This window comes from Henckelia pumila, chromosome 4, assembly GCF_033568475.1.
Source record: "Henckelia pumila isolate YLH828 chromosome 4, ASM3356847v2, whole genome shotgun sequence".
Taxonomy (NCBI): Eukaryota; Viridiplantae; Streptophyta; class Magnoliopsida; order Lamiales; family Gesneriaceae; genus Henckelia; species Henckelia pumila.
Window position 1 is genome coordinate 206,596,859 of NC_133123.1, and position 6,569 is coordinate 206,603,427.

Here is a 6,569-nt window from a genome sequence, read left to right on the forward strand (position 1 = left end):
TCATGAGTATATTACTTGTAGACAACCTACACTTGGGTGAATTACAATTTAAGTTGTAGCATAGGGATCGAAAGATCCAATCTGGGTTTGAATGGTCCTATCCGAGCATGAATTCCACACGTATAAAACATTTTGACACCTCAAGGTACAGATGTGTTAGGAAGCTCGGAATTGGAGTTTGGAAGGTCTGATCTGCCATTTTTCCAACCCACCAAGAAACATGTTACCTACTGAGTTCGGAAGATCCGGATTGGTTCAGGTGGTCCGAGCTGGTTCAACAACTTCCAAACTGGTTTGGCTCATTCTGAACTTTTCGGGCCATTTTTGGACGTTTCAGAGCTGATTTTTCACTTATTTTTTTCCAAATAATTATCCTTTAATCATGTTTTACCACTTTAAATATGTTTTGACATTTTAAACACGTAAAACAAAACTCAGGTCACTACAGTCTCCCTCACGTAAGGGAGTTCGTCCTCGAAATCAAGACAAGGTTAAAACAACAAATGATAGGATACCCAAATAATCCAAGAGATAAAACATTTGAACACTAACCGAATAAAACATCAAACACTTAATCTTGTAGGATCATTCCATTAGCCAAATCCCTATACTGTCAATGATCAAAACAACATCCTAAAAAAGATCACAACCCACTAGAAATTTGATACTAATAGAATTAGGAGATACACAATACATTGTCAACCTGCGAATGAATCGTAATGCATTTGCACGACTATGCTACTTGCTCACACATGTTGGAGGACTTGTAGAATCTAGGCATGTTAGGGTTTGACAAGAAGACGACTATGTTCTTGTCCGTACTAGCTCGTCATAAGAAAATAAAATCATAAGCCATAACTATATACGTAGTGGCCACACCGTCAGCACTCATTTTCACAAAGTTCTGAAATCAGTCTTAAAGCTATACCCAATACTTCTCTTGAAGCCTATCACTGTTGATGAAAATTGTACTGACGAAACGCGGAATTGGTTTAAGGTATGTTTATATATGTTTTGAATATCATTATGAATCTATTATAGCAAAATAAATTTGAAAGTAACTAATAACTATTGTATGTAGGGTTGTCTTGGAGCCTTGATGGAACATATATAAGTGCGCATGTATCTAATCAACAAAAACCCAAATACAGAACAAAAAAAGGCACCACAACATTAAATATCTTGGGAGTTTGTGATCGAGAAATGAGATTCATTTATGCATTAACTAGTTGGGAAGGATCGACCACAAATGCTAGGGTACTTCGAGATGCAATTCATTGACAAAATGGGCTTAAAGTACCACGAGGTCAGACTTACAATTTTTTTTCTCTTTACTAAAATTCAAATAGTACATTGAACATAACTCTTGTCTTTTCCTTTACTTAATCATTTTTCAATACTACTTATGTGACAATGGATATGTCAATGTAGAAGGTTTTTTAACGCCATATAGGAAAGTGTGATACCATAGGGATGCATGGGGAAATGGGTCCATTGGAGTTCTTCAATGCAAAGCACTATTCTGCACAGAATGTAATAGAAAGAGTGTTTGGATTATTTAAAATAAAAGGGTCTATCTTGCGGAGTCCATCATTTTACCCATTGTTCAAAATCGAATTATCATGGCATGCATTCTCATACATAATTTCATTCGATTGTAAATGGCAGATGATTCTTTCCTAGAAGCTGAGGATGCATGTGTTGGTCTCAATAACGATAATGAAGATGCTTTTGTTGAAAATATTGAGTCTTCTCCGGCTTGGGATATGCGAAGAGAGAATTTAGTAACGTCGATGTATTCTCGTGCATGATACATGTTATTAAGCCTACTGTTTTGAACACTTAGATTTTTCGAATTAGAAATATTAATGCCATAACTTGTATTCCTCAAACATGCCTTTTATTATGACTTTCAATGTGGATGTTTGGTTTTCTTATTTTTATGAAGCCTACTTCTTTTTTATTAAGCCTATTTTTTTATTATTTTTATTATTAAGAACTTGCACGTGCATATTGCCTTACTTAAATTGTATCCCTACTGTTTTAAGCCTGTATATTATTAAGCTTACTATTTTATTATTTTTATGTTAGATACTAACCCCCTATTTTTTTTATGGCAGACATGGAGTTTAGAACAAGTAGTAGAAAACGACATGGCAGGGAAAAAATTTTTGAGAAGACTAGGCGAGAGTGGACAACAAAAGAGGAAAAAATTTTCCTTCAAGCATTCAAGAAAGCTATCAGTCATGGTTGGAAGAGAGAAAATAAATTTTGAATTGGTTATTTGGGTTTCTTAGAAGATGCCATAAAAAAACCTTCCCAAATATAGATTTGCGAGTCAATACTCATATCAATTCAAAAATTCATGTATGGAAAAATTCTCACGGTACATTGATGACGTTTTTAAGCAAGAGCGGAATAGGTTGGAATGAAACTGACAAAAATGATTGACGCCACAAATGAAGCATGAAAACCCCTTGAGAAGGTAATTACTCAAACAAATGTTTGTTCTTGTACCCCATACTACTGTCAATCTCGTTATTTTTTACTGTATCACATTTTATGTTTTATGTATACAAATTGAGAAGGCTCTCATTTTTCTTAGTTTATCTTGGTGTGTAGATGATGTTATAACCTTTTTAAAAGATCATGTATGAAAGCTTTTGCAAGCTTCAACTCCTGGTACTGCGATAGTTTGACATTAGATACATAAATGTAAAGTACAATGGATACATAGTTAAGTCGAAGGCTATCTAGAGTCATATCGATATGATATTTTCGAACCATTTTATTTGTAATTGTTATTTACAGAATACTGGAAGACCTTTGTATCATTGGATCGTGTCATAACTTGTACAAAGTTATCATGTGCTGAATGGTTTGGTATTGGTGTGTGCTATACTCGATTTTGGTCAAAATATATTGATAAATTCCATGATTGTCATTAGTAATCTAGCTTTATTTACACAAATTGTTTCACATTATTTCTTATTTAGAATCAAGTGTTGTATCATGTTACCATAAATATGTTTTGTCCTTGCTAATAATTAGTTTTCAATTTCAGTTTGGTACATGTAATAATGTGAATGAGTAGATACTATGCTTGCATAAGTTTTGTTATGCTATACATGATTGAGTTTCACTAAATTTCCACACATATGGACAACAATGTCCATGGGATGAGGTATAGGTCTTGGCCATATTATAATGATTGGTTTGAAATTTTTGAACGCGATCGTGCAACTAGGGAATGCTCTGAGAGCTTTGCTGATGCTGTACAGGAAGATGACTTGAACTTTGGGAACACTGATGGTGCTACAGTGGGTGTGGAGTTGTAAAAACTATTGGATGGGTCTGAGGACAATGCTGATTCAATTTCTATTTCAGCCCCTATCTTTTCTAATGCAACATCAGGTAATAAATCTGTGGCAAAAAAAAGGCAAACAGAGTGCTGAAATAGAAGACCGTATTGTCAATTCCATGAACAATTTCAGTGACATGACAAAGGTTAGCATAGAAGAACTCTCAACAAAAATTGGATATGATCCTGTTGCAACTAAAGATGTGTTTGCTGCTATGAGTGAAATTCTAGGGATGACAATGGATGATAGGGTTGTAGGTGACAAGTTAGTGGAGAATCCAAAGAAATTGACATGTTTCTTCAGTTTACCTGACGAGGCTTGAAACTCCTTGGTAATACAACTCTTAAAAAAAAGTGAGTTTGATACCTCTTTCTTGGACTACGTAGTGAACTTTTGCTTCAGACTAGTTGTGTTTTGAAAAACATATGGTTTATTTTGTTTTGACAGTGGGCATTTTCATAGACTTGTCGTACTGCGTTATGTAATTTTTTTTAAATATATGATATTGTTGAGAAATGAATTTGGTTTGATTGTTTGGTATCTCTGTTGGGGATCGGTTTGGGGGGTCATTTCTCTCTGATATTGCTTGACAGGATCAGTTGGGGTGGAAGCTAACTTTCCAAACTGATGTCACTGTAGCAGTTGACCACCAAATACTTGATTGAGTTCTCAACTGAACTGCTTCTTTTTTGCATATCGATGTTAATTTAAAAACAAATATTATGTGCGGAATGATGCCAACTAACAGATTAGAACTATGATCAAATGACTTAATTAGATCAGTGAGTGAGAGTGTTCGACTGAAAATATAATCAACACAAGTATTTATTTCTGAATGTTCGGAGCTAAATCTCCTACGTCACCCCTTCTTCCACCTTAAAATGATTCACTCTAGATGATTTTGACTATTATAACACCTTGCAACAGCCCAGCCTAAGATTAGGACTTACACTCAACTGCCTATCTCAAAACTCATAGAATAAAAAACTCAGCCCTTGACTGATTCTTGTTACAACGAGGTTTGCAGCACCTCAATTGATAAACTGATACAACATTGTATTACAACTCAACACTTTACACAATATGATCCTAACTGATCTGATGCACTCATATGCGTGCTTGTGTTCTTTGGCTCTTGATATATTCTTTGAAGTAAGCTTGATGTTCCTCGACTGAATATTTGTGAGTAAACTAAAAATGTTCAGTTTACTTCTTAATAGCTTGAATATATTCGCGAGTTCTTTATGAAGCCGGATGCTTCTTCAAGCTAGACCTGGCCACGGTCCGGGTCGGACCCGCCGGTTCAGGGTTGGTGTTTTACCAACCCTTAACGGGCCCGCCCATGGCCGGTTCCGGTTCAGGTTGGTGAACCGGTGGTTTCGGTCCAGGTCCGGGTCCCGATCAACCCTTATAATTTTTAAAAAAATAGCGACATTTTTTTAAAATGCGCAGGGGTGGCGCTCCCGCGCCTAGCATCTGCTCGGCTGCTACGCATTATTTTCTGCGAAGCGACCGCGTGGGCACGCCAATGCTGCGAATTCCTGCACTGCAGCCGCACGGCCGCCCAAATAAGAGGCACGACCACTCAGGTGGGAGGCGCGGGCGCGCCTCATGGGCGCTAAGCTGATTTTTGCTCTTCAAATTTTTTTAAATATTTTTTGTAATACATATTATTTAAATAAACTCAATCAAATAGTTCATATCTCTATAACAAATATATATTACATTTATTAAATAAAAATATATTCGAATTTCAATATCTATTACATTTTATTCTACTTCACTCGTATTTCCTCCCGTCGTAGTTCCGGATGTTCCTTCGGTATCATCTTGGTCTTCTTCATCACTTTGAATATGTTGTGTTCGAGTAGCGGCTTTTGACCAATCATTGAGCAAACATTGGACTTCCAAATTTTCCGGCCTTAAGCTAGAACGTCTCTCGTCCAATGTATTTCTTTCAATACTAAATGTTTGCTCCACTGCAACTGCTGAAACCAGAAAAGCTATAATTATTTTTGCCATTATAGACAAAATTGGATATATTTGTGTTTTTCGCGACCACCATCTCAAAATGTCGAAGTTTTCCTCATCTGTATCACTAAAATCAAAAGTAGTGGTAAAATAATTCTCAAGTTCCTGACTGAAACTTGAGGATCCTCGTGGACGTTTCGTCCGTTCCCTTAATAAAAGTTGTGCTTTAGTAAATTTAAAGATAACATTACTAGTTGCAGTAGATTGTGTTTCATGTGAAACAATTTGTCCACCATATTTGATGTTATATTCATTATAAATATCAAGTAAATGACTTTTAATATTAAAAAAAATCAATGAGATAGAAGAAATCGTTTCCATAATAGGCTCCAAAGATTCATAATATAATGTTAACATGTCGCTTAAGCCATCTAATTTAAGTCTAGAATGTAAAAAAAATCACATAAAAAAATTTCAGGAATGACCGAATTTTTTTTTCCCATTTTGCTTTTATGACGAGAATACATTGAGATAAAGCACTATCATTGGATTTTACATGTTCATGAAAAACACAAGCAATGTTGCAACAATGTGTTAAAACTAAATGTGAAGTAAGATAATAAACACCGGATAATTGGTCACTAGCTTCATTAAAAACTTTTAAAATTTCACAAATACTAGTGCAAATGTTCCATTGATTTGAAAACAAATAAATATCACAAGCTTGAACAAATTGATTAAAAATGTACATAATAAATCTTTATATTCAAAAGAGGATAATAACAATTTATATGTTGAATTCCAACGAGTTGGAACATCTCGTGCAAACCGCTTAGGCTTCATACCATTTACTCTACAAAATTTTCCCCATTACTTCATAACTTGGGGATGCTTCCATAAATAATGAATAGCGTTCTTAATTGGTTGAATATGTATGCCTAAAATTTTTAGCCCACTTTGAACACACAAATTTAAAATATGACATGTGCATCTAATATGAAAAAATTTTCCACGTAGTGTTGGTTTACATACTTCAATAAGCTCACTAATACTAGAAATATTTGCACTATCATTATCAAAAGACATTGAAAAAACTTTGGTAGTTAGACCATATTATTCTAAAATAACAAATATATGTTGAGAAATATTTTGTGCCGTATGTGATTCATTGAAACATCTATATGCAAGCAAACTTTTTTGAATGTTCCAATTATTATCAATCCAATGACATGTAAT